Genomic DNA, 6,597 nt, shown 5'->3' on the forward strand with positions numbered 1-6,597 from the left:
GATGACGTATACGTTCCTCCAAAACAGCAGAGAGAGACAAATATTACATTACAGCTGGAAGTAATACATCATGTTTTCAAATCTGTCAATCCGTGCTTAAAAGAAAAAAGAGGAAAAATTCCCAAAAGGAATTGGATGATATAACAGAAATATTCTTATATACATATATATAAATTATGCCCACGATGCCCAGTGGGCGCCTTAGCCTCAATAGCGCCCCAAGAGGCCACTACCTGCTATTATAAAAATGGTGATCAACATTGAGCTACTCAGTAATTCAGTTTTGAGCCAGATTCCAGCTTGAAGAAGGAAAACAAAGACGTACATAGGTTTAGTTGGCTGTACGTGGACGCATCGAAATCAAGTGAATCATGGAGCTTGTGGCTGCTGTTGTCCAACGTTGAAGCTACAAGCTTTTTCAAACTGCATTTATTTACTCTATTCCTGATTCATAACGATTTGAAAATAAAAATATTCAGAAATGCAATTTTGTGCTTAATTTTCTTTACACTGCATGAGAAAAATGCTGCAAGAACATGTTGACAAACCCAAGTTTCACATTCAGATGGTTTTACAGTTTCATCTCTGATGGAAAAAACAGAGATTTTTCCATTTTGAATTTCTCTATTGAGCTCACATTCAGACAATCGACAGAATGTCAGCTGTTTGCTGCTTCGTAGGTCATTTATAAAGCTCAAAATTGAGCCATGTGTGACATTTTTAAACGTCAAACTACTATCTTTTTGCCTTTTTTATAACCCTTTTTTTACAGTATAGGAATCAAAACTGAATTAAAATTTTAAGTATATTTCAAAATCCTTTAAATATGGTTGATTTGATTTGATTTTTTTTGTCCTTTTGAGATTTCTGATCTGACTCTTCAGTGGTGAAAGCTTGGAAATGTTTCTTCAGATAAAAGTATCACAATTTGCTGGAACTATTAACCATTAATACTTTGTCTCAAGTTTGTTAATAAAAGATGGGTCATTCTCTGAATTTGGTACACTCTGGGTTCTCGGGTTACTGAATATTTTACCCAAAAAAGTTGGAGAACCTCGGAGAAAATCAGTTTTCCCTCCTGAGACATGAGATCCCCCAAATTATTAGAAATTAATTTGTCATCTAGGTTGTTTTAAATTCAACCCTGTAACGGGACAACATTACAATACAACAAAAACAGAGAGCAAAATTGGAGCTATCCATCCAGACAGCTTTGATCCAGATTCCAGCTCAGATCAGGAAAACAAAGACGTTCATGGATCTATTTGTCTGCAAGTGGATGAAACAGAAGAGGGCGGAGCAGGGAGAGCTGGGTCCACACATTTTACTAGCTATTACAAATTTCAGCTTTTTCAAACTGCGAGTTTTTATTTCAATAAACAAAATACTCAGAAATTCAGTTTTAATCCTAAATTAACGATTTTTATTTTATTTTAAAAAAATGTTCTCAGTAGTGTTTTAAATCCCATAACCTAAATGTCTATTTTTAGCTATTTTTCATGTTGATCTGAAGCCCGTGTCTGAAAAGTATCCCCAATGGAGGCGTGGCTTTTGGAGCTGATCTGACCCCCCGTCGGATTATGGTGGCTCTGTGTCTCGCTACTGTAAATCATCACTGCTGATCCACAAAAATGTCTAGCAGTTTTGTTTTGTGCTGGTTGTCAGTAGTTGAGAGCTTGAGAACAGGGCGGTCAGACTGATATTTGCCTGCAGTCCAAGTATTGCTGCTGAAATCTTTTTATGGTAGAACAGACTAAGAATTATCTATAACAGCAGATTACATTAACTTTTGATGCTTTCTCTAATTTTAGTCAATTTTTTTGTGTAAATTTTCACATTTTTCTTCAATAGCTTTAAGGTTTTTGGACCAAATTGGTTCAAATCACGTTAGAATAATAGAACAGATTAAGAGCTATCTATAACAGCAGATTACATTAGTTTTTGGTGCTTTATTCTAATTTTAGTCAATTTTTTTAGTGTAAATGTTCCCGTTTTTTTTCAATAGCTTTTATTTTTTTTGACCAAATCGCTCCAAATTACTTTAGAATAGTAGAACAGTCTAAGAACTATCTATAACCGCAGTTATAGAAAAAAATAGAAAAAGCATCAAAAGCTAATGCTGCTGTTATAGAGAGTTCTTAGTCAATTCTTATATTCTACAATGATTTGGAGCAATTTGGTCAAGAAAACTAAAAGCTATTGAAGAAAAACATGAACATTTACACTAAAAAAATGGACTAAAATTAGAAAAAAAGCGATTACCAATTAAACAACTGTAGATCCTTAGGACTAGTAACTTAATTTAACTCTCGCAATTTTTATTTCATTTATTTTCTTTTCTTTATTGTTTTCTTTATTTGTACATTTCTGATCTGAATCTAACTTTTTGCCTGGGAGGGGGAAACTCACAGGGGGATTCCCTGCCTTTGAGATCCAAATTTAACCATCAGTGACTCAACACTCTGCTGGACCAGCACCACACCCGGCTACCCTCTGGACAACCATCTTCAAGCTCAATCTACCCATCTTTCTACTCCATGTGTCCCTGTCAGCTGTTCCACGTCAAAAGTCTTTGGAGAGAAACCAGCAGGCCGTTTCTATAAATGATCACAGATCCGATTCCGATCAACAGGCGGATGGTGGCTTTGAAATTGGGATGTTTCTGGAGATGTCGGGTTTGTTTTAGTCACGTGTGTCAATAGGTTAGTCGTACTAAAGACGGTAGGACGAGGACTGCTGGGGATTGATTGACAATATTAAACTCTAATCATGTTGTGCCATGCTGGAGGTGGTCTGTATGGCAAGCAAAAAGGGTCACAAAAGTGCAGAGTTTGTATTATAACGAAATATTTGTTAATCCATGGATTTTTTTTACAGTCTTTAAATTGGAATAAAGTGTTTCTGTTGTAACAGTTGTTTTGGTAATTTGATGACTATTTTATATATATATATATATATATATCAGCAACAAAGTAAGCTTATTTTGACATTTTTGTTAGTTTATTCATGTAATGCATATTATTAAAAATAAAGCACAGTTTCTGTCTGTTTTTTACTTTACCTCTGTATTTTCAATTTGATAGACCACATGCATACATATTTGGTATCATTTTAATCAGTACAACCTCTCCTGTGTGAGACTACCTTTATTTAGTCATTTTTACATGTTGTTTTCACACACTAGATATGAAATTGTGCAAAAACAGAAAATTCTGTCTGGAAAATTTGGATTCATTTCGCTGTGGAAGCCCCAAAAATGTTTAACAAACTGTTTTTACAACATAGAATTAAAGTTTTAGTTGTAATTTCATTAAAAAAAACAATAATACATTTAGTCAATAAACTAATAAACACATTTTTGAAGGAAAATACAAATTCAAGGCGAAATTCACAGATTTTTTTATTTCCTTTGTTTAGTGCATACATTCACCTCCAGCCTTGAAATATACTCAACAGAAGTTAAAAAAGAGATAATGTTTTGATGTCCTCCAACAACTCTCAACTCAAGATTATTTATATGGCGCCTTAAAAGGACCACAACCAAGCAGAGCGCCGAACACTAAAAGCTCAAAACATTCTAAACAACAACTAAACGGTATAAAAGGTTAAGCAACTCAAATTAAAACGAATAAATTCCACTATTTTATGTTTTTTATAACTTTTCTGTAAAAATGAAATTAATTTAAAGGGATGTGAAATAATCTTTTACTGAGAATTTGCAGGTTTCTCTGAATTTCACACCACTGTTGTTCTCTCTTTTGGCCACTAGAGGGCCACCAACTACAGAAGACTTGCAATCTGTGAGCTAGATTCTGTGCTGTATGACATTTTTCAATCAATATTTCACACAAATACATCAATTTTCAAAGCTAACTAAAAATCATTAATGTTAAAGTCGTAATTGATTTAATAATCAGGGAAAATGACCATTTTTAGCATCCTTTCGATGCTCTATAACAAATAGTCTAAAAAATATTTTGTTTTAATAGTTATCATCTACAGCTGTTTCTGATGCGAATTGATCGTTTTAAAAAAAAAACACAGAAAGGGAGTATTTTATTTATTTATTTACTTTTAATATATGAGGATTTAATCACAGTTCATAACAGCAGATGCTTCAGGATGAGCCATCCACATTATGATTATTAAGAATAATTAATTAATTATTCTACCACCTTTTTTTCCCATTGAAGAGGAGGAGAAGTGCATTTTTGAAGGAGTGAATGAAGTTTTCTTACTATATACCCTGCTCCTCTCCTTTCTAGTGTTCTCATCTATCCTACATGCTGCTGATTATCTGGATCAGGCGTGCTTAGTCAATCAGATCCTGGAATCACCTTATCCTGGTAATCTGCAGCATGTGGGACAGAGATGTCTGGGATAAAAGCTGGAGATATCGAGGACCAGGGTTGGTTAACACTGCCATGAAAACTGAGAAAACCTCTTGAGACCTGAGATCTTGTTTGGTTTCATTCCACCAGTAGTGGTCCTTTCAGAAACAGAGTGAGTCTACGAGCTGTATGAAGATCCACTCTGATGAAAGTTGTGTTTTGGGTTTTTTTTAATGCATTTTGTATAATTTTTCTGATGTTGAAAGACATTTATGTAAAGAAAAGTAAGCTTAAAATGTAAAATTTTTGGTTACTTATTTACTCACATTGTTGTGAATCAGTAATAGAATAAAAAAGGCCTTTTTGTGATGTAGAAACTAAAATGGGCGGGGCCACAACCTCCTTGATGCATCCACTAGTAGACAAATAGATCCATTTGTTGGTCACCAGACGCTAATGTTAGGTTGGGGTTGTGCCCCTACTTCCTGTGGATGACAGGAAGTAGGGGCGCGTTTGCTCCACACCAACAGCCCCACCCACAACTTTTGGTCCACCAATTGTAGCTTCTACATCAGAGCTAGACTGCTCCTGATTCACAGCGATTTGTTAAAAAAAACCACTATGAAATGCAATTTTAAGTTGTCTCCCTTCCCCACAGTCCCTTTAACACACTGGTGCATACCTTCAACCACCAAAGACAAACTGAGGTTCCTGTCCTCCCCATGGACACTTAACACATGGTTGGACAAGGTGGGAATTGAACCTGCAATCCTCTGATGAGAGGTCGACCACCCTACCACAGTCACCCGAAAATTTGTGGAGAGAAAATAGTATCACCCCGATTTGTGTGTGCGTAATTCTTAATTTGTGGATATCTGTTTGAGAAAGTGAGGAAGTGTCAAGTTTCATCAGATAATATTCACCATCTAAGTTCATAACAGCTGAAAAGAAAACTCTGATGACCCAGCATTCTATCAGCATTTAAACGCATCACCTATTGATGAATCTTGGAGATGTGAAGAGTCTGTTACGTCCAGCAGTGGTTGCTCCTCCTCCCTTGCTCTGACCTGATTGCCTCAGCTGCATATTATTTTCTCATTAGTGTTTCAGGTATTTAAGTTATGGTTTTCTGGTGTTTCTCTGTCGCAGAGTCCTGTTTGCTTTCTATGTTTTGGAGTGCTATTAAATCCTTTCCACCGTTTCCCATCTGATTTCGAGTCCTTCCTGCATCTGGGTTTCCTCCTGTTTGCCCAACCGTAACAGAGTCTCGCATCAGATTTGGGCGTAGATGTGTTTTTTGTGTGTATGTAACAAGCATTTTGTGTGTATGGTTAGTTTCAAGCTGTTGTAATTTAAACTTGTGCATGTGTAAATTGTATTTTGTATTTTTTAAATTTTGTAATGTTTGCACTTATATCCTATGACTAATATACATAATGTATTGTGTGAGTTACAAATCAAGAATTACGCACACACAAATCAAGAATTACGCACACACAAATCAAGAATTACGCACACACAAATCCAAAGATAAGCACAAATCTAAAGTTATGCACACACAAATCCAAAGTTACGCACACACAAATCAAAGAATTACGCACACACAAATCCAAGGTTATGTACAAATTAGGAATTACGCACGCACAAATCCAAAGTTACACAAATTAGGAATTACGCACCCACAAATCTAAAGTTACGCACAAATTAGCACAAATTAAGAATTACGCACCCACAAAACCAAAGTTACGCACGCACAAATCAAGAATATCTAGCAAAAATAAAGAAACATGCACGACCAAACCAAAATTATGCACGGATTAAGTATTACGCATGCACAAATGCAAAGTTACGCACAAATCAATAATTGCACACACACAAATTCAAAGTTACGCACACACAAATCAAGAATATGTACACAGAAATCAAAAAAGTACTCACACACAAATCAAGAATTGCGCGTGCACAAATCCCAAGTTACACACACAAATCAAAGAATTACGCACTCATGAATCAAGAATTACAAGAGTCTATTTCGTCTCCACAAAAAAATGCCATAAACACAATTTTCATCAGTGGGTTTTTATTTTTTTATTTTTATTTATTTATTTATTTTTTGTATTTCCAGACCACTGGGAACACTTTTGCAACAGATCCAAATTTGATCCGAGTGGAACTTTATCTTAAGATAAAGAAACGATCATCTGAAGGCTGCGAGCATCCACATGAAACTGCATTTCTTTCATGCACAGACTTCAGAAAGTGTTTG

Source organism: Oryzias melastigma, linkage group LG12 (genome assembly GCF_002922805.2).
Source record: "Oryzias melastigma strain HK-1 linkage group LG12, ASM292280v2, whole genome shotgun sequence".
NCBI classification, from domain to species: Eukaryota; Metazoa; Chordata; class Actinopteri; order Beloniformes; family Adrianichthyidae; genus Oryzias; species Oryzias melastigma.